The sequence below is a fragment of the Callospermophilus lateralis genome, chromosome 1, assembly GCF_048772815.1.
Source record: "Callospermophilus lateralis isolate mCalLat2 chromosome 1, mCalLat2.hap1, whole genome shotgun sequence".
Classification (NCBI taxonomy): domain Eukaryota; kingdom Metazoa; phylum Chordata; class Mammalia; order Rodentia; family Sciuridae; genus Callospermophilus; species Callospermophilus lateralis.
Window position 1 is genome coordinate 175631340 of NC_135305.1, and position 26444 is coordinate 175657783.

Here is a 26444-nt window from a genome sequence, read left to right on the forward strand (position 1 = left end):
TTGATGTAACTTTCAGAGATGCCGGCTACTTTATGCCAATTAAGTCATGATGCTTTCTGACCCACCTCATGCATCACATGGATAACACATCCTCATTTTTCCCCCATCTCCTCTCTTCGCTGAGTTGCTAAGGTCATGTGCGTGCAGGGTTACATATTCATAAGGATGGGTCACAGTTTGGTCACCCTTCAGATGGTGGTCCTGGTGCATGGATTGAGCTTCTGGGGATAAGGAGTTCTGGAGACCCATCAGGGCCAGGAGCAAGCACAATCAAGATTGGTAGCTGGGCGCAGTGGTGCATGCCTGTAATCCTAGCAGCTCAGGAGGCTGAGGCAGAAGCATCTCAAGTTCAAAGCCAGCCTCAGCAAAAGTGAGGTGCTAAGCAACTCAGTGAGACCCTGTTTCTAAGTAAAATACAAAAATAGGGCTGGGGGTGTGGCTCAGTGGTTGAGTGCCCCTGAGTTCAATCCCGGATACCCTCCCCCCAAAAAAAGTAGATCGGTCATGTATCCTCAGAGGTCCCAATGTGGCTGTGGCTGGGAACAGTCCAAATAGTCAGTGGGATGGCTGAGCTAGAAGAAGAAGGAAATATTGGAGAATCGACTGGCATGCCGTCTGCTCCTTCGTGTCGATTCTCAGTGGGTTGTTCCCATTTAAAGACTCAGGGTGGGCAGGTGGCCACTGGCAGCTAGTGAACGCTTCTTCCTGGATTGCTCTGGGCCTCGCATGGTGCTTTTGGGACATCATCCCATTTCTTTCCACCTTCATGACAGCTGACAGCCGTTGAGTGTGAGTGTGACTACTTCCACCCCTGAACAATGAAGAAACTCCGGGGTTAGGTAACTTGCTCAAGGTCACCCGGCCAGCAGCTGGTGGAGGAAGACGTTGTCCCTAAATCCATGCTCTGAGCCACTCTGTCACTTGGTACTCGATGAGCACCTCCTAGGGCTTTGTGCTGCCATGGAGACTCTCCTGAAGCAGCAAGCAATGGCATGCACATTGTGGGGGAAGCTCAGGAAATCACTCCCGAGAGTCTCTTCCTTAAGGACTGCACCTCATTTAGGGACAGAGGTTCCCCACCACTGTGGCTACATTTGCACACAGCCTGGCTGGAGATGAGTGGGTATCCATGGCAACACATCTTCCACTGACTTGTGATTCCATAGGACTCTGCTTCTGGCCTCTGAGAATTAATTTTAAATATAGTTTCAGGACTTTATCCACACCACATTTACACAGGGCCTGGTAAGGCAGGGAAGAATAATGGGGGCAGGGACACAGATTTGCTCTGTGACAGGCTGGACTCTGCCCCTGACCGAGTGGACATTTCTTTTCTGTTTTGTTGTTGTTGTTGTTGTTTTGGTGGAGTGGGGGGTACCAGGTGTTGAACTCAGAGGCACTCAACCACTGAGCAACATCCCCAGCCCTTTTTTGTATTTTATTTAGAGGCAAGGTCTCACTGAGTTGCTTAAGGCCTCCCTAAATTGCTGAGACTGGCTTTGAACTTGTGATCCTCCTGCCTCAGATTCCTGAGCTGCTGGGATTATAGGGTTGAACCACCATACCCAGCTCCAAGTAGATATTTCTAACAAGTGATTTACCTTCTTTGGGTCCAAGTTTACACTCCTATAAAATAGAGGTAACAGTGAATAAATAATTTGCTCCAGGTGTTATTCAATTATTAAATTTCCCAGCACCAACAATAAAATTAAAAAGGAAGATAAAAATCTTAAAATACACATTAGTTATGATTATTCCTCTTTTACCTACCCTTTCCCCTCCTGTTCCCTCTTCATGTCCCCTGTCCCAACACTAGGGTGACCAATCCCTGCTGGTTTGCTTGGGACTTGTTCTGATTTGCCACCAAAAGCCTAAACCTGAAGTTAGGTAACTTGCTCAAAGTTACCTAACTTTTGGTACATCTGGGAACACCCTCCTCCCTGCTCCTAGTTTGGGCAAAACAGATTGGTTGATTGTCTCCCCGCAATATCGCAGTCAGAGAAGTCGTAATAGTCCAGATCAAACGGAGGCCCATGAGGCTCAAGATGGTTTAAGCCCAAGATTTACACTGACAACTTAAAATCATGACAGTTTCAAAGCCATTGGTTACAGAATGATAACTCAGAGGTACAGAAACCTCAGTGAAACCCAAGGTGAGCCCCATCAATTAAACTAATTTTGAGTCTTCAATGGCAGAAATTATCTTATTCATTTTTTTAAAATTTATTTTTTAGTTTTAGGTGGACACAATATCTTTATTTAATTTTTATGTGGTGCTGAGGATGGAACTCAGTGCCTCATGCATGCTAGGCGAGGGCTCTACCACTGAGCCACAACTCCAGCTCTTCTTATTCATTTTTATACCCCCCTCCCTTTGTATATTTTCTGTTGCTATCACAGATTATCCAAGACTTGAGTAATCTATAAAGAAAAGAGGTTTATTTTGGCTCACAATTCAGGAGGCTGGGAAGTCCAGGATCAGGCAGCTGTGTTGGGTGAGGGCCTGGTGCTGCTCCAGCTCATGGAAGAGCAATGGAAAGGAAGCAGGTGCATTGAAAGGCACAGAACAAATTGATGGCCTTGATTTAATAACCTGTTCTTTGCTAGAACAAACTTGCTCGCAGAGAAATGCATGACTCCCTCTTAGGGACCTAATCACTTCTCAAAGGCCCGCTACCTCCTTTATAATCAGAATCAATTTCAACATGTGTTTCAGGGGGGCAAACCACATTCAAATCTTAGCGCCCTTCACCCTTAGGAGGGTGAATTGTTCAATGAATAAATATCAAATCTAAAAACCCATCATGCAAAATGATCCCAAGTCCCACGCCAGGAGCTGCTTGTTCCAACAATCTAGGACTGACTTCCTAAGAACACATGTCATGAATGACACTGGCTTGCATCCAAATCCAGTTGGGGGACAACTTTGCAGCAGGCTCCGCCTCTGGTGGGGGAATCCCTCACAGGGGGGTGGGGGTGGGGGGTGGGAGAATGCCCGGAGAATTACTCCTGAGTCACTGTTTGTTAAGGAGTAACACCTTCTGGTCAGACCTGCTCTCCTCACCCGGCCTTGGAGACTGGTGTGGTTTCTTTTTTTTGTTGTTGTTACTGGAAATTGAACTCAGGGGCACTTGACCACGGAGCCACATCCCCAGCCCTATTATGTATTTTATTTAGAGACAGGGTCTCACTGAGTTGCTTAGTGCCTCCCCGTTGCTGAGGCTGGCTTTGAACTTGAGGTCGTCCTGCCTCACTGGTGTAGTTCTCAGCAGATTGATAGACTCAGTGTCTCCTGCACGATGACTCAGGATGGCGGTCTGCTCCCAGGAAACCCCACACAATCCCTGGAGCCCCTTTTCCCAGCCAGGATTTTCTCATCCCTCAGACGCCTCATAGATGCAAAAGTCATCAGAATCGAAACAGCGTCTCTTACCCTAACACAGAAGGCAGCCAGGAGGTTAGAAAGGAAGCTTCTCACGCACCACTGCTGATGGCAGCTATCACAGACGACTCTGCCAGAACCCCAACTTGCACAAAGGACATCGCCTTGCCCAAAAATACTTCTGCAAGGTTGTCTGCCTGGCAACATGTCTGCTTGACCTCAGACATGGTGCCACTTTTGTTAGTGGCCTTGTGGCCAAGGATTAGTGTTTCATTTTACCTTGAAAAACTTCCCCTTGCCTCAGCCTCTTTGGACATGCCCATGGTTCACTATAGCACAAGTATTCCCAGTGCAGGACTCTGCTAGTCCTAAAATAAACGTTGTTATTTTTTTAAGAATCTCTCTCCCATTGTGATTTAGGTTGACTAAGCAGGGGAGTTCCAGAATATAGGGAGAAATCCCCATCTGCTGGGAATCTGGGGGGTGGGGTGGGGCATGCATTGTTCTCAGTGTTCTGAGATGGAATGGTGGCCTGGCAGCCCCTGTTAACCTGAAGAAGAGAAATGGTTAGGAGGCTAACCCGGTGACCAGGCTGTGCTGTCAAACATCCTGGCTCTGCCTCTTACTGTGAGATCTGGGGCAGGTGACTTATCCTCTCTGAGACTCAGTTTTCTCATCTGTAAAATAGGGAGGATAATAATTCTCAGGCTTAGCTGGGCACAGTGGCAAATGCCTGTAATCCCAGTGGCTCGGGAGGCTGAGGCAGGAGGCTCCCGAATTGAAAGCCAGACTCAGCAATGGTGAGGCACTAAGCAATGCAGTGAGATCCTGTCTCTAAATAAAATACAAAATAGAGCTGGGGGTGTGGCTCAGGGGTTGAGTGCCCCTGAGTTCAATCCCTGATACCAAAAAAAAATAGTACTCAGGCTTAAAGGACCTAGTGCATCTAAAAGAATATGGGATGTGGTGCCTAATATGACTCAGTCATCATTATTGTTCTATAATGTGGTGATCCAAAAGAAGCACACCACACGGCGTTGTTCCAAGGGGAAAATATCCCCCAAGTCATCAAACAGAGTGTCAAATACAAGCATTCATTAACTGTCAGCTAGTTTAATTAACAGCTTTCAAGTCTGAATCAGCTTCCTGTGACTCAGAGTCACCCAGACTCAGATGCTCTGGCAAAGGCAGAAGATGCTTCCTTAAGAAATTCCTGCCAGGTGTGGTAGAGCACACCTATAATCCCAGCGGCTTGGGAGACCAAGGCAGGAGGATTGCAAGTTCAAATCCAGCCTCAAAAACTTAGAGAGGATCTAAACAACTTAATGAGATCCTGTCTAAAAATGAAAAATAAAAAATGGGTTGGAGAGATGACTCAGTGGTGAACACCCCAGGGGTTCAATCCCTGGTACCCCACCATAAAACAAGATTTTCTTCAAGATACATCTTATAAGCAGTGTTACTGCCCTAAATACATCCCTTGAATCCAATCATGAGGAACCTCAGACAAAGTCAGATGGAGTTAGATTCAGCTAAATCAATGGTGTGTTCAGTCCAAAAATGTCAAAATCATGAAAGATCAAAGAAATGACAGAGAAATGTTCCAATTAATAGAGAGCCAGAGTCTGCTAAATCAATGTGCAATCTTGGATTGAATCCTGGACCAGAAATTTAAAAAAAAATTGATAAGACATGATTAAAACAGTTGGCAAATCTGGAATAAGATTTATAGCTTGGTAATGATTTTAAATCATGGCTCAGTCTTCTGGTTTGGATCACTGTCTAGTGGTTATGTAAAAAAAAAAAAAAAAAATGTAATTGTTCTTGAGAAATACAGCCTGAAGTGTTTACAGGTAAAGAGTCACAAGGTCTACAACTCACTCCCGAATGAGAAAAATACGCAGAGCAAACTAGTGACAAAGCAAGGTGGCGAATGTCCCCTGGAATCTGGGTAAGGGGGTATATAAGAGTTCTTTGTACTATTTTTCCCATTTTTATGCACACTTTAGATTATTTCAAAATAAAAATTTAAAAAGTAAAGTGAAGCTAAGAAACGACTAGACTCTTAAGAGAATAAGAAACTGACCTGCGTTGGGCCCACCAGACGGCTTTAAGGAGCGCCCCCGACTCTAGGCCGCGTCTCCTCACAGCGCCCTCTTGTGGTCGGCCTGATACGAACAGGCTGCTTTAGGATCGCCAGGAAAGTGGTGCGTCCTGCGCGTGCGTGCGTGCAAAGGCAGGAAGGCAGCGGATCCAGAGTGGTGCAGCCAATGGCAAGAGATGGGGTGGGGGCTCCAGTGACATCGTTTGACCTGCCCGCGCCCCTTTTGACCTAGCTGTCTCATGAAGGGTCACAAGTGCTGTAGCGCTGTGTTCGGGGACAAGAAAGGCCAGCCTCGCTCCAAGGAGAGGAGCGGTGCTCCTCATCAGCCAGAAGAGTGCGCTGTCTCTCCCGCTTCCTGCTCCGATTGGCCGCAGCAAGCTTGGACACTGGCAGAGAGGTGCCACGGATCTGCAGATCAGGGGCAGGATCAAGGTCAAGTGCAAGAGCAGGATTGGATGGTGTCTTTAAAAACGTAAATACTCTATTCGTCATGGATTTTTTTTTTCTGCATTGATTTTTTTTTTCTACAAAATTAGATTATTGATCTTGATTGAGTTGTTTGACACTCCCTTAAGTTTGCTGCTTGAGGTCAGTGTTCTAGTTCTGTCCTGGCAGATCTAAGGATTCATTCCTTGCAACAATACCACCTCTCAGAGCTTGTAGTTGGTGAAATAAGGTCTGAAGATATATGCACCCAAAAGCCTGGGAAAATAAATTAGTCCTGAAAACCCAACCAATGCCCCTGTCTTCGAGGTCACTTCACAGCCATCAGCCAGACTGACATCTTTATCTCCAAGTCTCAATGTCTTCATCTGTAAGATGAGGATAGCACAGTTAATTCTGAAGTCAGACGATCCACCTGACTGAGTACCCCTAAAGACCACTGTGCTGAATCTGCCCTTTCATTATCAACTCACTAAATACTCACAGCTCCAATTAAGAGGCTTTATTATCCTCATCTTAAAGGTGAGGAAGTGGGCACAGAGAGGTTTTGTTATTTTTCCAAGGTTGAACACTCAGTAAGTGGAATGAGTATAGTTTAACTTCCAACATTATCAATATAGAGTGAGCCCTCCTGTCCTGGGTTCACATTTGACCATGTTGAAGAAATTTTTATTTGTCACAACTAGGCAACTAGAGAGTAGAGACCTAGGATGCTGCTAAATATGCACAGATGATACACAGAACAACCCCCTACAACAGAGAATGATCTGGCCCTGCATTAGTCAGTTTTCCATTACTATAACAAACCCCTTAGATAATAAACTTATAAAAAAGAAAAGGTTTATTTTATCTTATAGCTTTGAGCTCATGGTCAGTTGACTTTTTTTTTTTTTTTTTTTTTTTTTTTGAGCCTGTGGTGAAGCAGCACATCATGGTAGGAGCATGTAGTGGAACAAAGCTGCTCATCTCCTCAATAAGGTGCAAAGAAGAGAGAGGAAGTGATGGATCCTACAGTTCCTTTTGAGAGCACAGCCCCAGTGACCACAGCCTCTCATCAGACCCCACCTCCTAAAATTTCCACCACCTACTAATAGCTGCAAGCTAAGGACTTAAACACGTGGACCTTTGAGGACATTCCGGATCCAAGCTGTAGCAGGACCCAAGATGTCAGTAGGGCCGACGGTGAGAAGTCTGCTCTATGCTCTACTCCTGAATCAGGGAGTTAGGGCCAGAGTTGGCACTGAGAGCACAATTGTGGCTGTTGTCACTGCTGCCTTTTGTGGTGTGTGTGGCAGGTTCCCTCTCCTTACTCAGGGAAGCTGAGTTCCTCTGGCTCAGCACCTAGTGGTGGAGGAGAACTTGGGCTCTTTTTTTTTTTTTTTTTCCAGTGTGGAGATTGACCCCAGGGGTGCTCCTCCACTGAGCTGCACCCCAGGTCTTTTTATATTTTGAGATAAGATCTCACTAAATTGCCCAGGCTGGCCTTGAACCTGCAGTCCTCCTGTCTCCACCTCCCTAATAGCTGGGATTACAGGTGCATACCACCATGCCTGGCAAGAACCTGGGTTCTGAAGTCAGAGAATTACATCTTGTATTCAACAATGTCTTAGTGAGCACCCGCTCCATGCCCAACCTGTCCTGGTCAGCAAGACACATCGAGGTGTCCCTACACCTTCCCCCAACCCAGCCTCCTCGCAGGGAGACAAGACATTAGGAGGAAACACACACACACACACACACGCACACACACACTGATACATTATGAGCTAAGGGGGCCAGGAAGGCTACTGAGGGAATAACTTAAAGCCAACATGTGAAAACAGAAGACATGTACAGCACTGCAGGTAGGAGATAGCTAAGCAAAGGCCCTGATGTGGGAACTGAAAGCTGGGCAGTGTGACGGGAGGCACTGGGAGAGGAAGTGGGGAAGGAGTAGAGCACATGGCCTTGACAATGTGGGTAGGGAGAGGCCCCATCAAGGAGCTCAGTCTTTCTATAATAAGAGCCTCTGAAGAATTTTAACTGGAGCAGAGACCCATTCAGGCCTGCCCTTCAGAGAGTGTCCCTCTTAAGGTCCAGGCATAGTCCCATATAAAAGATGCTGTGTGAGGTTGAAACCCAGAGCCTGTCTCATGAGCTGAAAACCATCCTACAAAGGTGAAGTTGTCCCAATTACACAACCTTAAATAATGCACCTTCCTCACCCAATGCCACAAGCTGGTTGTGAAACGTGACCATGGAGCAATCTGCATGCATTATGAGATTATTGCCCGGGCTCATTCATCATTAGACAGAGGGCAGCGCCCGTCACTGGAAACACCTGTTTGAATCACATGGCCCATCCCTGCTAGTAGCGAGGACTTTCCTGCCGGCCCCTTGTTTCTTTGCTGCTTTTGAGTGACTCGGCCTGTGACACTTTTGCTCCTCCTGGACTCTGTGTCTTCCTCAGATTCCAAGGTACCCTGTCCACCAGGGCCTGTGCAAATGGCTGTGGCTGCTGGTGATGTTTGGGGTCATGTGTCTTAACTCTCAGCCCTCATTTCTGCCCATTCACCCAACATGCATAAGACTTACCAACAAGAACAAGAGCTTGAGGCTTTGAGGTCATCTGATTAACCCTGCACAATCAAACATATTCCCAAGGTGGATGTTGCTCAAAATATTCAAAGCAATCTTGAAGAAAAAAGTACAACAGGACTGGTGATGTGACTCAGGGGTAGAGCACTCGCTAGCATGTGTGAGGTCCTGGGTTAACCTCCACTAGCCCCGTGGGTGGGGGGAAGGGAAGTAGAAGGACAATAAATTTGGAACATCCTGTTTCAACTCATTTAAGCAACTTTTTTAAAATTACAGGTCATCTCAGAACATTTGATGCACTAATAGGCCTTGTAAGTCTCTTGAAAGGAGCGATACATATTTATCCTGTATTCCATGAGCATCCTGCACACTAGTGTTTGAAAGTACATGCAGCAGAAAATGTTATGCACAGCCACTAAATAACAGAAGTAAGGAGAGCCTAGAATGGTTTGTGAGGGTCAGGCCAGTGTCTAACTTTCCTCCCAGGTTCTCAGCTGGCAGGGAACCCCGATTCCCAGCACTAGGACCCAACTTCAGAGCAGGAGGAAGGGCTCCTCTCTCCCTGGGCCCCCAGGACTATCCTGTCCACTCAGACCCTCACCTTCTCAGTGACTCCTGAGAGCAGGAACTTCCTTTGACTCTGTGGCACCCGGAGATAGAAATGTGTTTGCATGGGCATAGTTAGTATTAGTATGAAAAGCATTTGGCATTTGCTTCTTTCTCTTCAATGACTAAAATACATGTGTTTGTTTAAAGAAAAAAAAAAAAAATATATATATATATATATATATATATCTCAAGCAATACACTTGCACATATGGTTATGATCAAAAGTGGAATCCTGCTTCAGTCTGCCAAGCCACTAGGATTACAGGTATATGCCAGAGCATAATTTCGTATACCTGTAATCCCAGAGACTCAGGAGGCTGAGGCAGGAGGATCCTAAGTTCAAAGATAGTCTTAGCAACTTAGGGAGACCTAAGCAGCTTAGCAAAACCCTGTCTCAAAATAAAATATAAAAAGGGCTGGGGATGTGGCTCAGTGTTCAACCCTCAGTACCAAAATAAAGAAGTGGAAGTCCCCTGTTCAGCCCCTTGACCACAGTGTGGGCGGTTCTGGGAAGTGAATATTTGGAGCATGAAAACCAGTTGACTCAGAGGCACTGGGTTTGAATCCCAGCTCTACCTTGCACGAGCTTTGTATCCTTGGTCCTGGGCAAGAATCAAGGGACCTGAAACAGCCTGGATGTAGCTCTTCCACCAAATTGGAGTCAGTTAAATTTGGACTCTGGATTTTCTTCCAGAATCCAGGCGCTTTAAAAAAAAAAAAAAAAAAGCCTAATTTTATGCAATGAATGGTGTCCATCTCTTCAGACTGTTCATGTCAATTTTAAGTCCTAAAGGACAGCATTGATATACAGAAACCACTATTTAGAGATTTAATTTTTTTTTCAAATGAATATTCAAATTACCAAAGTTAAAAATGCAGAAAAACCAATCAATTGACTCTCTATATCCTACAGGTTAGCCTGACTATTTATTTATTTTTTGTGTTGAGGACTGAACCTGGGACTTCACACATGCTGGGTAAGTGCTGTACCACTGAGCTACATCCCACCCAGGGTTTATTTATTTATTTGTACCATGGATAAACCCAGGGGCACTAAGTCACTGAGCACATCCCCAGTCCTTTTTATTTTTGAAACAGGATGTTGCTAAGTTGCTTAAAGCCTTGCTATATTGTAGAGGCTGACCTCAAATTTGCAATCCTCCTGCCTCAGCCTGCAGAGCTGCTGGGATGACAGGTATATGCCACCATGCTGGGCTGGGTTGGTGTATTTTTTGATGCTGAACACTGAAAGTTTTTCCAGGACTCTTAAAAAGTACTACATATAAAATTCAGCAAGTCTTCCCACCACCAGTGCTCCCCAACCCGCCTGGACTGAGCCGTGCACTCCAGGGAGAGACAAGCCTCTCTCCTCTCATTTTCTCTGTCTCTGTCTCTCTGTGCTGGGGATGGAGCCCAGGGCCTAAGCTACCCCCCAGTCTCCAGCACATCTCTTCTTTCTTCCCAAAGCAGGAGGGGCCTCAGTCACCTCACTGCCCAGTCACTGAAAAGTATTTCCCAGCTCAGGCTGAATTCAGGAGAGGGCTGGCCTTCCAAACTGATAGCTCAATAGAATCTAGCATCCGCACTCTTGGGCTTAGATTACACACACACACACACACACACACACACGCACACGCACACGCACACGCACACACACACGTGCATACACAAACATGACTTCTGTGTAGCTGTGATGCTAATCAGTACTGGTCTCTTTCTGTTAAACTTATTTATGTGCCCAAAGCGTATGAACCTCCGAAGATGCAAAACTTAGGAAAACACTTTGCAAGGCGGGTGTCCTCCAAACTCACATACTGGCAAGGCACAGCCTTTTTCAGTTTGTGTCGTGTGCTCCTAATTATCATGATTACTGTCTTTGAGCAAAGATAGTTAGATATGCCTAAACGCTTGGCATCCCAAACAATGCCAATTGGATAATTATAAAGATTGGACATATTTATAAACAAGTATATTTGACTTTATTTTAAAACCATTTTATTTTTTCTTAAAAGACAAAATTAAAATGGGATTTGTTTATTTGATTTAATATCTTATAATTGGCTAAAAGTCACCTGTTGTTGGTCAGTTGTATATGAAGAATTGTGTTATCCTTGACGTGGAGGTGGGAATTTCAATGTATTTTTGGAAAAGAAAATAGTGAAAGCCTGATTGATTTAAAGCTTAAAGGTGAAACAAACAAAAATGCTTGTCTACTTTTTACATAAAGAAAGAAAATTAAGATCTCTTAGTCTTTCTGTTTGATTCATGTTTCAGGTGTGACGTTATTGGGCTAGTTTTCAAATGGACTCAGGAAACAATGTATAAAACCTTTGTTTTATTTTTTATCCTTTTTTTTTTTTTTTTTTTTTTGGTACTGGGGATTGAACCTGGGGCACTTAACCACTGAGCCACATCCCCAGCCCTTTTAAATATTTTATTTAGAGACAGGGTCTCGCCGAGTTGCATTTAGGGCCTCACTAAGTTGCTGAGACTGGCTTTGAACTCACGATCCTCCTGCCTCAGCCTCCTGAGCTGTTGATATTACAGACTTGCGCCACTGTGCCCGGCCTTTGTTATCTTATATTCCTAAAAGGAGTGATGTTTAGAAAGAGGCCTGGATTAGCTTCAAATGTAAAAATTGCAGCTAAGATCTGTCAAAAGGCCAGCCTCACCCGGGATAATGCTCTGCCTGTTGCTTGTACCATGTCAGGACAGCCCTCCAAAACAGGCTGAAATTAAGCTCACTTAGAGTTCTGTTCAAAAGAATTTTTCCCATAAAGATTACTGTGATCCCAAAATAGAGAAAGATATAATGCAAAGCTAAATAAGAGTTTGGGTAAATTATAAAAGGTATTTCAAGATTATGAAAGGGTTCCTAAAAGAAATAGGACTTGTAAAAGATTTTATGTGTGATGGGGTTGACATATTTTGAGTTTCTACAGAGGCTAAATAGATATCAAATGTTTATTAGTGTTATTATAAAAATTACGCTTCAAAACTGTTTATACAAACTGAATATGCTTTTTGCTCTTATTAATTTTGTTTTGTACTTTTCTTGGAAAAATTTATAACTATTGCCTATTAGTGTTTTGCACTTGTTAGAAGTACAACTTATAACAGAGAAACCTGATTTGAGATAATAAGCCATTACCTACAGGAAAGATATGTTTCATGGGTTCATTTTTTTTTTTTTTTTGAGGAGGGGTGTGGGGGGGATTTCAGGGGATCAAACCCAGGGGCTCCTTACCCCTGAGCTACATCTCAAACCCCTTTTTAAAAAGATTTTTTTTGTAGTTGTAGATGGACACAATAACTTTATTTATTTTTATGTGGTGTTAGGATTGAACCCAGTGCCTCACACTTTCGAGGCGGGCGCTCTACCACTGAGCTACAGCCCCAGCCCCTTAAAAAAATTTTTTTTTCTTTTTTTTTTTTGCAACAGAGTCTCACTAAGTTGCCCAAGTCTGGCCTTGAATTTATAGTCCTCCTGAAAGACCCTCCGACTCCCTGTCCAAGGAAGAACGCACGAGACACTGGCTGCAAAAACAAGAGGCAATTAATTTATTGTTACACAGGCGCCTGCGGGTGCTCAGCAAAACCTCAGCTGGAGCTTTGGTGAACTGGCACACGGGGCTTTGGGGTACAGGTCTTTTATAGGATAAAGGGGCAGGTTTCGCGCACGCGGTAAGCAACAGGTTTCTTATTGGCTATTTTGAACCCAGCATATAGGGTACCGAAAGGGTAAAGTTGTTTTTTACTTCACGTTCCTGGAAAAATACCACATGACAGTTACATATGAGCACTCTGGTTTTTCTGCTCTTTCCCAACCATCCTGTTTTTCCTTTTAATTGGTTACACTTAACTGATTGTCTAAAAAAAAAAAAAAACACATCTGGTGCCTGCGCAGGTTTGTGACATGCCCTGGTTATTCTGTAACTAGGCCTGAGGTTGCTGGGCTAGGGTCTTTCACTCCTGCCTCAGCCTCCTGAACCTCTGGGATTACAGGTATACACCACCAAGCCAGACTCCTGGGGTATTTTCTATATCCTGAATAATTAAAATAGACCATGATTTCCAAAGGCATTCTCAAGTGCATAATGTTGGGTATCCTTCATCAAACCATCATCCAGAATGCTTCAACCCTGCCCCCTGCACCCATTGGCCTGTTTATCATCTCTGTAGTTTTCCTTCTTCTGGCGTGTCATGTGAAGAGTGGGTCATGCAGTGAATAGCTTCTTCAAACTGCCTTACCTCACTCAGCAGTATGCAAGCAGGACTTATTTATGTCTTTGCAAGGTTGACAGTTCATTCCTTTCCACTGGATATTGCTGAATATACTGCACTATATGGATGTGCTCTGATTTGGTTGTGCATTCAGCTGCTGAAGGACATTCTGATTACTTCAAGTTCTGAACAGTAGGAATAGAGCTTCGGTACATAATTACACGCTGGTTTATATTTAGACACAAGTTTTTTAAAGCAGTTGTCTAAATTTAGGGATGTCATTATTGAATCATAAGGTTAGACATATTTTTTGCTTTGGAAAAAAACTGACACACTGTGTTCCAAAGTGACTGTGCTCTTGTGCATTCTACCAGCAATGATTGATAGTGCTTACTCCCTCTAGTCTTCTAACAATTGGAACTGCTGTTTTTTTTTTTTTTTTTTTTTAAGAGTTTACCAGTTTTCATAGGTGCCATTAACCATACAAGAACAGGCCAGTTCTAGTAGCTGTGCCAATAACCATGCAAGAAGATGCTCAACATCATATATCATTGGGAAATTGCCAAAATGTGATGATGATTATTATTTTGGTATACCGGGGATTGAACTAAGGGGCATTTAACCATTGAACCACATCCCCAGCCCTATTTTATTTAGAGACCTGGTCTCACTGAGTTGCTTAGGCCCTCGATAAGTTGCTGGGCTGGCTTTGAACTCGTGATCCTCCTGTCCCAGCCTCTCAAGCCACTGAGATCACAGGCATGTGCCATTCCGCCCAGCATAAATATTGTTTTAATTTTCAATACCCTAATGATATATGATATTGACCACCGACTTTGTATTTTCCTTTGCTCAGGTGTCTGTTCAGAGATTTGCAGTTTTACCTAAAACGGTGCTTGTATTTTGCCCAAAGAAAAACTCTCACAACTAATCAACACATAACCTCCAAGTCAGGAAATCAGCATGGTTTCTCCATGACAATCCCATCCACAGGCTTGCTTCACTTTCACCACCTGCCGCTTCTGGGAGAAATTCTTTTTCTATTTGAATCCAGATTTATTTTTTGGAACTCTTCCTGAGCCTGTCCCTCATTTTAAAGACCATGACAGATGAAAAGAATGCATACTTTTTTTTTGTTTGAATACCTGTTTTCAGCTCATTTTTAAGTTTTTGTATATAAAGAAAAAAAGATTTGTGTGTTTCAAATACAAATTCTTTTTCTGATCCATGTTTTGTAGATAATTTATTCTCCTCTGTGACATGTCTTTCTTCTTTAAACAATCTTTCACAGAGTAGAGCATTTAAATTTACCAAGTCCAAGTTATCGGTACTTTTTCTTTTGCAAATTGGCTTTTGTTGTTGTATGTTAAAATTCATCAAGTCCAAGGTCTCATAGATTTTCTTTTTCTTTTCCTTCTAGAGTTTTAAAAGTTGTTTTTCCTCTAATTTGTTTAAAGAATATTTTTAGTAAATAGTAAATATTTTTAATAAATTAGTGTAAACTTTGAAGTTTGTGTCTATATTACTTCATTCCAAATACTTGTTCCATCATCACTTTTTGAAAAAAGGAATGGGAGTGAGTTTCATTTCAGTTTGAATTTCCAAAACTATGGCATTGAATGATCTAAATACAGTAGGGAAAGAATTTGTTCCTTTTGCAGGAATTTCATTGTACCTGTTGAATTTCACTGTACCTGTTGTTAAGATTTGTTTTTAGGGGGTCTAATTTTGTTTATTTTGGCCATCTTTTATTTGTCAGTTTAGCTAAGGGTTTGTCAATATTATCATTTCAGCAAACCAACTGTTTCATTGATGCTTTCTATTATTCTTTTAGTCTCTAATTTATTTATTGCTTTTCTGATCTTTACTGATTTTTTTCTTCCATAGATTTTGGATTTTGTTTGTTCTTGTTTTTGTAATATTTTATAATATTATGATTAATCATGATTTTTTTTATTTTTAAAAATTTTTTATATAGGCATTCATTCCTATAAACATGCCTGTTAGTACTTAAAAAAAAAAAAAAAAAAAAAAAGAATTTGTTCCTTTTGCAGGAACGCCAGGAGGGGGCGCATGTGCACCGCTGAACTACCAGCAGCCTGTGCTGAGGCCTGGTGGCCACCAGAGGGCGTGAAGTACCTTTCCTGACTCACTGCAGCCTCGAATGGTGTAGAGATGCAAAGCGCTGAGCTGTACCCCCAGCCCCATATGACAGATTCTCATTACTAAGACATTATCTTCCCAGTGTCCTCTAATATTAACTTATTGTGCACACAGTGGCCACTAATACATGCTGTAGCCTTTAATACTAATATGCACACAGTAGCTACTAGGGACATTTTCTTTTTGGTCCTGGGGATTGAACTCAGGAGCACATCCCTAGCCCTTTTTAATTAATTAATTAGTTTATTTGTTTTGGATACAGCGTCTTACTAGGTTGCTTAGGCCTCGTTAAGTTGCTGAGGCTGACCTTGAAGCTGTATTATAGAGGCCACATCTACCCAAATCCAATTCAGCCCAAGTTGTAAAACCATCATCCTTGTAAGAAAATCTGAGTGGTGCTTTATAAAATGGAGTAATTCAGGTCAAGGAATGAACTATCAACCTTGCGAAGACCCGGATAAGTCCTGCTTGCATATTGCTGAGTGAGGTAAGCCAGTTTGGAGAAGCTATTCACTGCATGTCCCACTCTTCACATGACACCCGGAGAGGGAAAACTAGAGATGATAAACAGGCCAAAGGGTGCAGGGGGTGGGGTTTGAAGCATTCTGGATGATGGTTTGATGAAGAATACCCAACATTATGCACTTGAGAATGCCTTTGAAAGTCATAGTTTATTCCAATTATTCAGGACATAGAAAATACCCCAGGTGGCATCCACCTATAATCCCAGTGCCTCTGGAGGCTAAGGCAAGAGGTTTAGAAGTTCAAGGTCAGCCCTAGCAACTTAAAAAGACCCTAAACAACTTAGTAAGACCTTGTTTCAAAAATGCTTTTTAAAATTTTTAAAAGGGTTGGGGATGTGGCTGTATTACATGCTCCTGAGTTCAATCCCCAGTACCACAAAGAAAAAGAAAACTGAATGTCCCTAGCAGCTACTGTGTCGCATATTAAGAGGTTGTGGGTGGGCTGGGGATATAGCTCAGTTGGTAGAGTGCTTGACTTACATGCACAAGGCCCTGGGTTTGATCCCCAGCACCACAAATTAAAAAGGTTATGAGATCTGAGATTTAATTTGTGGGAGCTGGTCCTATTTCAAGAAAGACAGTGTCAGGATTGTGTTGAGCTGTGGGACACCCTGCTGGTATGCTGAACTGAGAAGTTGGTTTGTGTAGGCAGCCAGCTGTACCCTGCTCTGAGCCTAGACCTGAGTTACTCCATTTTATAAAGCACCAGTTTGTCCCAAGCTATTCCATCTTGAGTTCAAGTGCTAAGGCAGAATGACTTGGTAACTTACCTGAGCAAGCAGATAACCACCAGATATTAGTCATACAGAACCTACTTCAAAGAATAACCCCAGCTCCACAGCACAATCAGAAAGCTTAAGTTAAAGCTGATTATAAGTAAATTAAGTATGCTAACAAAAAACTATCACCTCTGCATTTATCAAATTAAATCAGGGATACGTGGTTGCATGGCCATATCAAACCCATGACAGAGAAACTCGGCCTGTCAGCATATCAAACTCACTGGACCTCTGATTGATGCCTCTCTAAAGTACATAAAAGAATGTAGAATTGGCAGTTCACACCAGCCCATTTTGTTACCAAGATTACTTGGTGAATGCAACTTAAGATCAATAGGTGACAAACTTCCAACTGTCCCTAGGCCTTCAGCTTAGCTTGATCTTCCTGCTTGAAGCAATCCACTTCAAAAAAAACGGCCTCCCTCCAGATCCTTATCTTGAACAGCTCTAAGTGCCCAGGTAACCTTTTCTTAGGCATTCTGGGCTTTATGAACAATCATGTAAAGTCCGCTGTGTGACTTGATGTGTGAATTAAGATTGGGAAGGAATAAAAGAACCTGTGATTGCCACAGTCATGATACCAGGTGACCCGTGAGTCCTTGGTGAATTGAAGCTGATGAAGTTGGCGCAGCTTGTGAATTTATTGTTATTTGATAAATTCTGACCTTGTGGAAAGACACGAACATACCCTGTCTGTGTCTGTAGTTCTGCTCACAATGATTTGTTTGCTGCTGGTCCTGAAAGCTGAGATTCCCTTCCTGCCTCAGCCATTTGAGTCGCTGGGATGACCAGCACGGGCCACTGGGCCACCGTGCTCGGCTACAGTGCCTCTATTGACTTTCTTGATTGAGAGCCAACTCAGTGAAGGGACCTGTATGTGGCTATGTGCTGGGGAGGAAAAAGAATGGAGGTGTCCTTCCAGTTCAAACATGCCCAAATGTTCAGATGTTGCTCTGCTGCTGGACTGCTGTTTGTATCGGGCATCTGGCCCTTCTGTTTGTGGGGCAAACAGATCGCCTAGCCTTCCGTAAGAGGTGGAAGATACCTGTTCAGGTGCAATAGTGGCAGTCCCTTCAGAAGCACTCAGCCGTAGGTAGATCACTGATTTTTGAAGCAGCTAGGTGAGACTCTAACCTATCCTACATGTGTCTCTCATTTGAAGACGACAATCCTTGCCTAGTTGGATGGCTGGGAGGAATAAATGAGGTTTAGTAAAATCCCTGTCGAGTTTATGTTGTAGTAAATGCCCACGAACATATGAACCCGGCTCTTGGAGGTCAACCTGGGGGTTAGCAGGGATTAGGACCCCATACTTCATGTTTGAACTTGTTCTTTAAAGAACCTTTACTGTTGTAGGAACTGACCAGGCAAGACACCAAATGTAGCAGGTAGCATATTTATTGTTTATTTATGGTGGCAACCAGGTTCAGAGGGAACAGCTTTCACTGCAAACAATTAGTCCCCCTGAACTGCAAAGTTCAGGTAGTTTTAGAACTTTATACCCAGTGTGTAGGGGGAGGGGCTCAGAATTTCACAATCTGCAGAAGTTCACACAAAAGCAGCTCCTTCTTTCACTGTTTTGGGCAAGTTAACCCTTCAAGGATAGCATAAGGGGAGAACCCCCCTCCAAAACCAGCTGTTCCCATGGAGCCCAATTAGTAACATCTTCTCTTTGAAATTGTGAAGCTCTGGCCCAAGGCCAGAGGCTTCTTTAAAGAATCTGTCTTTGTAAGGTCCTTGGCTTAGCATCTGGATGGCCATCTTTTTTTTTTCTCTTCCTCTCTCCCTGCTCCTTCCTAATCTCTCCCCCTCCCTAATCTCAGGGAAACAAGATTAGTTTTCTTTCCCATTTTAGATAGATTTATCTGTCCTTGAGTCCACAACCCACTGAAGGATGTGGAATTGGGCTGGCATGGTGGTGCATGCCTATAATCCCAGCAATTGGGGAGGCTGAGATAGGAGGATCTTGAGTTCAAAGACAGCCTCAGCAAATAGCAAGGTGCTAAGCAACTCTCAGACTGTCTCTAGGTAAAATACAAAATAGGATTTGGGGTGTGGCTTAGTGATCCAGTGCTGCTGAGTTCAATCCCCTGTCCCCCCCCCGCCCCCCCCACACAAAAAGGTTATGTCCCCACTGTAAAGGACAATGGAAAAGCTCTGTAAATCAACAAGCCAAAACAACCATTTATTAGCAGGACCATAGCGGCCAGTGGCAGAAGCGAAGGGAGTGAAGGGAGTCGAGGGGGAGAGAGAGAGGAGAGGGGGAAGAGAGAGAGAGGAAGTGGAGGAGAGAAAGGAGAGAAGAGAGAGGGGAGGGGAGAGAGAAAGGGGAGGGGGGAGAGAGGAGAGGGAGGAGAGGGAATAAGAGAGTAAGAGCTGGATGGCCATCTTAAATGACAGTCACCATCCTGCCCAAGGGATTTTCCCAGAAAGGCTCAGCACCCTGTCATACACCTTTTACCCCCAGCATTAGGACCTGCCCGACTGTAATCTGTAAGCCTGCCCCATAAAAGTCCTGAACCCTGTTTTCCTGTCTCCGTCTATGGATAGCTGGCCTTTGTCAGCTCTGACATATAAACTCTCGTGTGTATCTCTGCTCTGGCTCTGTCTTTCATTTCTCACTCACCCATCTCCCGGGTCCTTGCTTTCCCTTCATTTTGGTGCTGAAACCTGGGATCGGGTTCCCAGGTGTGCCTGCTCCCCTCTTCGAGGGTCACTGAGCATCCCCAGATCCTGATCTGGATTCCATCATGGGACCAGGCCCTCCATTCTGCCGAACGTCCTCTCTGCACCCACCACCGGACATTTCGTGTAAGACCCTTGTCTCCAGTCAACCTATCCATCTACAGGTCCTGGGAAGTGACCATTGATCGTCCTGCACTCCCAGGGTTTCCATATGGTCAGGGGCTCCCCCAGCCACAGCTTTCACAGCTACAGCTGATCCGTACTGTCGACGGGGTCTATAGGTGGTCTTCTATTTGGGTCCTGGGTTTTAAGAAAAACCACTGAGGGTGGTTGGGGGTTGCTCCTGGTGAGACCTCTTGGCCTTGGGTTAATCTCTATGGCTTCTGCCCCTATGTAGTCCCGGCCAGGCACCCAAGTGCCTCTACAGGCCCTGCCCCCGACTCTTATTCAGTAGTGGTGACGACCCCCTGAGTGTAACCATCCTCTTGACTGGGTGATATTAGAGACTGGGGGACACCCCACCTCTAAACTTACCTCCTAGGTCTCACCATGGGCAGCTCCTCATCCATTCCTTCCCATAGTCCCCTAGGCTGCCTCCTGACTAACCTAGGGTCTCTCTCTCTCACCCTGGACCTAAAACCCAAAAACTTATCCACTTGTGCAACCAGATCTGGCCTCAATATCCTCTGGACTCTAAATGGCTGCACTCTAGATCCTGTTAGCTGCAGGGCAGGCTGAACAAATGTTAGCTGCAGGGTGGGCTGAACACTGACCCCCAACAATCTGGTGCAATGGTAACCCACTGCGACCTGGCCGGTCTGCCTGAGGGCAGAAGATAACACCCTTAGCAACTACTGTATGAGCCAATCACTGTACACCAACAAAGCGGCTTACAGATCCAGAGACCTCATAAGATTTTAGTTATAAAAACTCTCTCCTGCCAGGCCCTCTCCACCCACCTCCCCTTATTTTGCTCTCTCCCCACCCCCCTCTCTCTTTCTCTTCCTTCCCTGTCAATCAGACACCGCCGCAATAAAGATCTCTTGGTTGCTCTGAATGTCACGGTCACTTTCCTTTCATTTGGTGCCAAAACCTGGGAAGGTATTGTCCAAGTACATGTCCCCTTCTCTATGGTTCACCTTTCTCAAATTGAAAAACAACCAGGCTTGTATACTACCAACCTGGTCCTATAGACCAAAGAATTCCAATGCGTAACACAGGCCAGCTCACCTTCCATGATGTCTATATGATCCTCTCCAATACTTAACTTCCTGAGGAGAGAAGACGGATTTGGGAACAGGCTCGCATTCATGAAGACAAGATCCATCAGTCCAACCCGGCACTTCCCACTGGGCCCCAAGCAGTCCCAGACCGAGATCCCCTCTGGGATTACAACACCAACAACGGCATCATAAACCGAGATCATTTCACCACTTGTATTCTAGCAAGCCTAAAAAGGGCAGCCCAGAAGGCAGTTAACTTTGAAAAACTTCAGGAAATTATCCAAGATAAACATGAGGACCCACCACTGCCGGGGTCCAGCCCCAGCGGGGTCCAGGGAGTCCTGAAGGAGGAGTGGCGTCGGCGAAAAGATGAGACAGGAGTCGTTCTGTTCGAGCAATCTCCAGAGAGAGAGCTAAAGCAGCTTTCTCTGGGTCCCCTTTTATTACAATTTTTCTCATCATTATAGATTCACAATACGTCATTAATTATATAATTTAAAACTTTGCCAAGACATGACATTTCCTTAACCATGATTGAGGGTACATTAATTTACATTTTTCCAGGATGTGACCTTCAGTTATATAATTATTAAAAGTACACAATCATTAATAAAATATGTCACTAATTTACATCCTTCAGATTTTCCCAAGATTTACTATTTTTCCCAAGATATGTTATTTCCTTATTAACTAATGCCAAACTACGTAACCAGACTCTAAGTCTTTTAGCCAATCATTAACCTAAAGTACACTTGTACTTTATTTCTAATTCAAAATTCCCATCTAAAAACGTCCCTTTAAATCTTATATTTAAAATATCCTAAAGTTTATGAATCATCCTTAAAACATATCAGAAACCTATACAACTAAAGACTTAAGAATTTCTAAACTTAAGAATCTAAATAAAATAATATTTCTTACATTATTCTAAAACTGTGTCTTATAAAGCTATTTTAATTAATTCCTAAATTTATTCTCATAAAACTGGTTGAGCTGCTTTCTCAAAGAGTTTCTTTGTTTCTCAGTCAAGGTGCACTAGTTCTCATGACCTATCAGAGGATGATTGTTGTCTGTAATTAGGTTTGTCCACAATGTACTGAGATAGAAGAATAGCCTTCTACTTTGTCCTTGATATGCTGAGGGGAAGTAGAACAGCCTCCAAGGCATGAACTACCTGTTCTGTTCTAGCCATCTGAAATTTAATTTGTTTGGCATTTGACATACTCATGCCTCCTGTGAGAAACATAAGCATGAAAATGCAAAGTCCCAATTACATAAAAAAGGGTCTCATGGTTTCGGTTGCCCACCAACCAGCGTGGCTTTGCCAGCATTCATCCTCACTGTGACCCTGTCAAGACAGTGAGTGGGGGATCGCCTCCACCACACCACCCTTTCTGGACGGCCTTACTAAGGTTCTCCTGCAATACACTAATTTGGACTCAGAAACCCCTGACGGCTGACAGTTATTGATGACTTATTTCTTTGCCCAAACTTTTCCTGATATTTGGATCAAACTTAAAAAATCAGAATGTGGCCCCCTCACTCCCCAGACTGAGATGCTTGCTACCACTTTAAGGTCTATCATACTGAGATGAGAAGGCTAAATGCCTAAAGTCCCAAATGCTGGCTCAGGCCCTCCTGGGCCTTCCCAAAACTCATCTCCTATGTCATGAGGCCATCCCCCAAGGTCAGAGCCCCCTGGGGCTTGCTTTAAGTGTGGACAAGAAGGACATTGGAGCAGAGCCTGCCCCAATCCAAGGCCACCTACCAGACCCTGCCCAAAATGTTCCACAATGGGCCACTGGGCTTCAGACTGTCCCAGTACCCAAAGGGGTGTACGGCCAGACCCCAGCCCTCAATAATCTTGCAGGGCTGGCTACCAACGATTGATGGGGCCTCAAGACTCCTGTCCCAACAAGCCAATCACCATGCTGGAACCCAGGGTCTAAATGATGGTTAATGGTTGCAAAATCCTTTTTTTTTATTAGATACTGGAGCAACATTCTTGGTCTTACAGGAGTTTTGGGGACCCTTCCTTCCCTCTCAGTCCCCTATTGTTGGGGTAGGTGGACAAACAATATATCCCAGAGCCACCCCACCCCTACCTGCTCACTTTCAGGCCACTCGTTCTCACACTCTTTCCTGGTGATGCCCAATGCCCCATCCCCCTTTTGGGCAGAGAGGTTCCATCTAAGTTTAAGGCCATGATTTTCTTTCCGCTGTTTTCACCATCCTCCCTCCCCTCAATTATAGCCATGGCTGCCCTACAGACTACATCAAATCATTTCCTTCCACTTCTGCAAGTTCAAGTAAACCCATTAGTCTGGGACACTGAGACTCCCTCTTGGCTCAATGCCCCCCAGTTGAGATCTACTTAAAAAAAAAAAAATCCATCACATTCCAAACAAGCCTCAATATCCCCTCCTGATGTCCAGTCAAAAGGGACTACAACCCATCATTTCCAGCCTTCTCACAAAGGGCTTCCTTAGACCACACATTCACTATATAATACTCCCATTCTTGCAGTCAAGAAACCCAATGGGACCTACCGCTTGGACCAGGATCTCCGTCTCATGAATGAGGCGTCAAACCCATCCACCCACTAGTTCCAAACCCATATACTCTCCTGTCCCTTATTCTGGCCTCAACTTCCTATTTTTCTATTATAGATTTAAAGGATGACTTTTCCGCCATTCCGTTGGCCGCACTTTCCCAGGACCTCTTTGCCTTTACCTGGACAGATCCAGACACTCAACAATCCCAACAATTAACAGGGACTGTCCTCCCTCAAGGCTTTAGAGACAGCCCATACATTTTTGGTCAGAAGTTGTCTGCCGACCTAAAGGGCCTCAACCTCCCTCTTTCAACTCTCCTCCAATATGTAGATGACTTACTCCTCTGCCCCTCAATATTTCCAAGACTGATACCAACACACTTCTTAACTTTCTGGCTGACAAGGATTACTGAGTGTCTCCCCAAAAGGTACAATTATCACAACCCCAGGTCACCTACCTTGGAGTCCAACTCTCCCAAGATTCCAAGGCAATCACCCTAGATCGAAAGGCTTTAATTCAGGACTACCCCATCCCCCAAACTAAGGAGGAAATCCTATCCTTCCTGGGTCTAGCAGGATATTTTAGGACTTGGATTCCCAACTTCTCACTCCTGACCAAACCACTACATGAAATGGCCAAAGGACATAAACAGGAGCCCCTCCCCTTGTCACCTAAATCTCACTTTCTCTCTGTACAACAAGCCCTCCCCCAAGCACCAGCCCTTAATCTCCCAGACATCCAACAAACCTTTATTCTTTATGTTCATGAAAAAACAGGCTTAGCCCTTGGAGTGCTGGGTCAGAATAAAGGGCCCACGTTTGCTCCGGTTGCTTACCTTTCCAAACAACTGGATCTGACTGTTGGGGGGTGGGCTCCATGCCTGCGTGCTTCAGAGGCAGCACACATTTTACTACAGGAGATGAAAAAGCTGACTTTCGGAGTGAAAAACCAGCCTCTATCTCAGAGCAGAGCCTGTCCAAGGAAAGGACATGACCTTTGTCCTTGGAAAAACCCACAGAGCACTCCTAGGTACATTCCCACCCTCTAAATTGTTTATCTACAGGAGAGATCTGCTGCACCAGGTGTCCCTGACTCAGTCAGGCTAGGTGGGGATCCATAGCAGTCCCCTAGCAGCCACCAATCAGCATGAGACAGGGAAATACCTGGGATGCCAGATGACCCTCCCAGTAGTTTATGATGTTGGGAAACCATGTAGTTCAGCACGTACACCCCTCTTGGCTTAAACCAATCAGTTCAAATGAATACCCCTTTTGTACTGACCAATCACCCCTACCCAACTTGTTCCCGCCAGTGAATGTGCTAATCATGTTTTAGAGTTGTTATTTGATTTTCCTGCGGTGTGTGATGATTTGCTAAAAGAGGCTATGATGTATGTGAAGTCCCTGCCCTCTCCAAAGAATGTATAAAAATGCTGCAAACCCTGGGTTCGGGGCCTCTCAGCGTCACCAGTTGCTGTGTGTGTGCGCGTGGAGGACCAAGCTAGCTCACAATAAACACCTCTTTGCTGCTTGCATCCATCTTGGGTCTCTGGGGGTCCCGAATTCAAGCATAACAGTGATACCGCTGTTGACCGGTGATGAGTCCTTGCTTCCCCGATGTTGAAGAATAACACAAAGAAGCACGCCGAGGCAAGGTCAGAGTAGAAATTAGAAGTTTATTAAAGCCAATCCCTTAAAAACAAATGCCAAATGTCTTCTTTGATATAAGGAGAGTAACTAAGAACAGAGTAGGGACGAAGAGCATGAGAAGAAGATTAACCTTAAACAGGGATGAGAGGTGGGAGGGAAAGGGAGAGAGAAGGGAAATTGCATGGAAATGGAAGGAGACCCTCAGGGGTATACAAAATTACATACAAGAGGAAGTGAGGGGAAAGGGAAAAAAAATACAAGGGAGAGAAATGAATTACAGTAGAGGGGGTAGAGAGAGAAGAGGGGAGGGGAGGGGGGATAGTAGAGGATAGGAAAGGCAGCAGAATACAACAGACACCAGAATGGCAATATGTAAATCAATGGATGTGTAACTGATGTGATTCTGCAATCTGTATACGGGGTAAAAATGGGAGTTCATATCCCACATGAATCAAAGTGTGAAATATGATATATCAAGAACTATGTAATGTTTTGAACAACCAACAATAAAAATTAAAAAAAAAAAAAAAGAAGTTTATTAAAGGACAGCAGAAAAGACTTCTCCCGGAGGAAGAAGGGGACCCAAGAGGTGGAATCCATGGAAGTGCGGTCGTCTCTCCATTTTATAGTTTCTTTCAGTGATGGAATGTAGGTGGGAAGGCCCGAGGGGTGGGACACAGGTGGACTTAATTATCACCTTTTGGGATGGGATTATCACTTCTCTGGGATGGGCTATCCCCAAATCTGATGGGGCTGTTTCCTGGGTTTCATTAACATTCCTTTGGGATGGACTTTGGCTTAGGGCCTTTTCAGGACTTCATTAACATTCCATGAGTTGTCCTGCATTTCCCGGAATGCATTCAACATGGCCTCCATTTTAGATTTCACTCGGTTTTAGACCCGATTTATCTAACTATACTGACTACCTAACTTTAAATCTGGCTTCAACAGGAGCATGAACTATTATCATTTCCCCTCACACTCTAGAGGGTCTTCTCACTTACAGAGGCTTACAGACCCTCCTCTCTTGCTGCATCCTTTCCCTTCTAGTCTCATTCCTCCATTTCCTTTAAGGCCTGCTCAGCCTTAAACCCAGTCACTCTGCCTCCCAAGACTGAAGCACCTCCCTCCCACCAGGCCTCGAAGCACTAGAGAACCTTATGCCCTGTCCCACTCATATCCACGAAGGGCCTTTGCCTGACGCCACTTACACTTGAGTCACTGATTGGCCACCACTACACAGGATATGCTATTGTCTCCCTGACTGACCCACTCGGCACAGAATTTTCTACAATGGAGGCAAAATCCCTGCCTCTGCACGCCACCAACCAGCAAGCTGAATTAATAGCCGCCACTAGGGCATTCCACCTGGTGGCTGACCATTTCCTAAATTTATACAGAGACTCTAAATGTGTTTATCCCATAATCCTCTCTCACTCTGCCCTATGGAAAGAGAGAGAGGACTCCTTACAACCAGGGGCTCCGCAGTCACCAATGCTAAACTCATCACCAATCTCCTAAAAGTC

At 44.3% G+C, this 26444-nt stretch overlaps 1 protein-coding gene across 7 annotated transcripts in view; it reads right to left on the reverse strand.

The window, feature by feature from the left end:
- The window catches only part of Abhd6 (abhydrolase domain containing 6, acylglycerol lipase), a 63172-nt gene extending 57427 nt beyond the window's left edge, over positions 1 to 5745 (reverse strand). For 6 of the 7 annotated variants that reach the window (XM_076831613.1, XM_076831531.1, XM_076872958.1 and 3 more), the window contains exon 1: positions 5469 to 5745. The gene's annotated coding sequence lies outside the window, so the exon portion shown is untranslated. Of the gene's footprint in view, positions 1 to 1601; positions 1621 to 5468 lie in introns of those variants that run through there. The other variant, XM_076872889.2, reaches the window with a different exon arrangement.
- Between the last annotated feature and the right edge of the window lie 20699 nt (positions 5746 to 26444).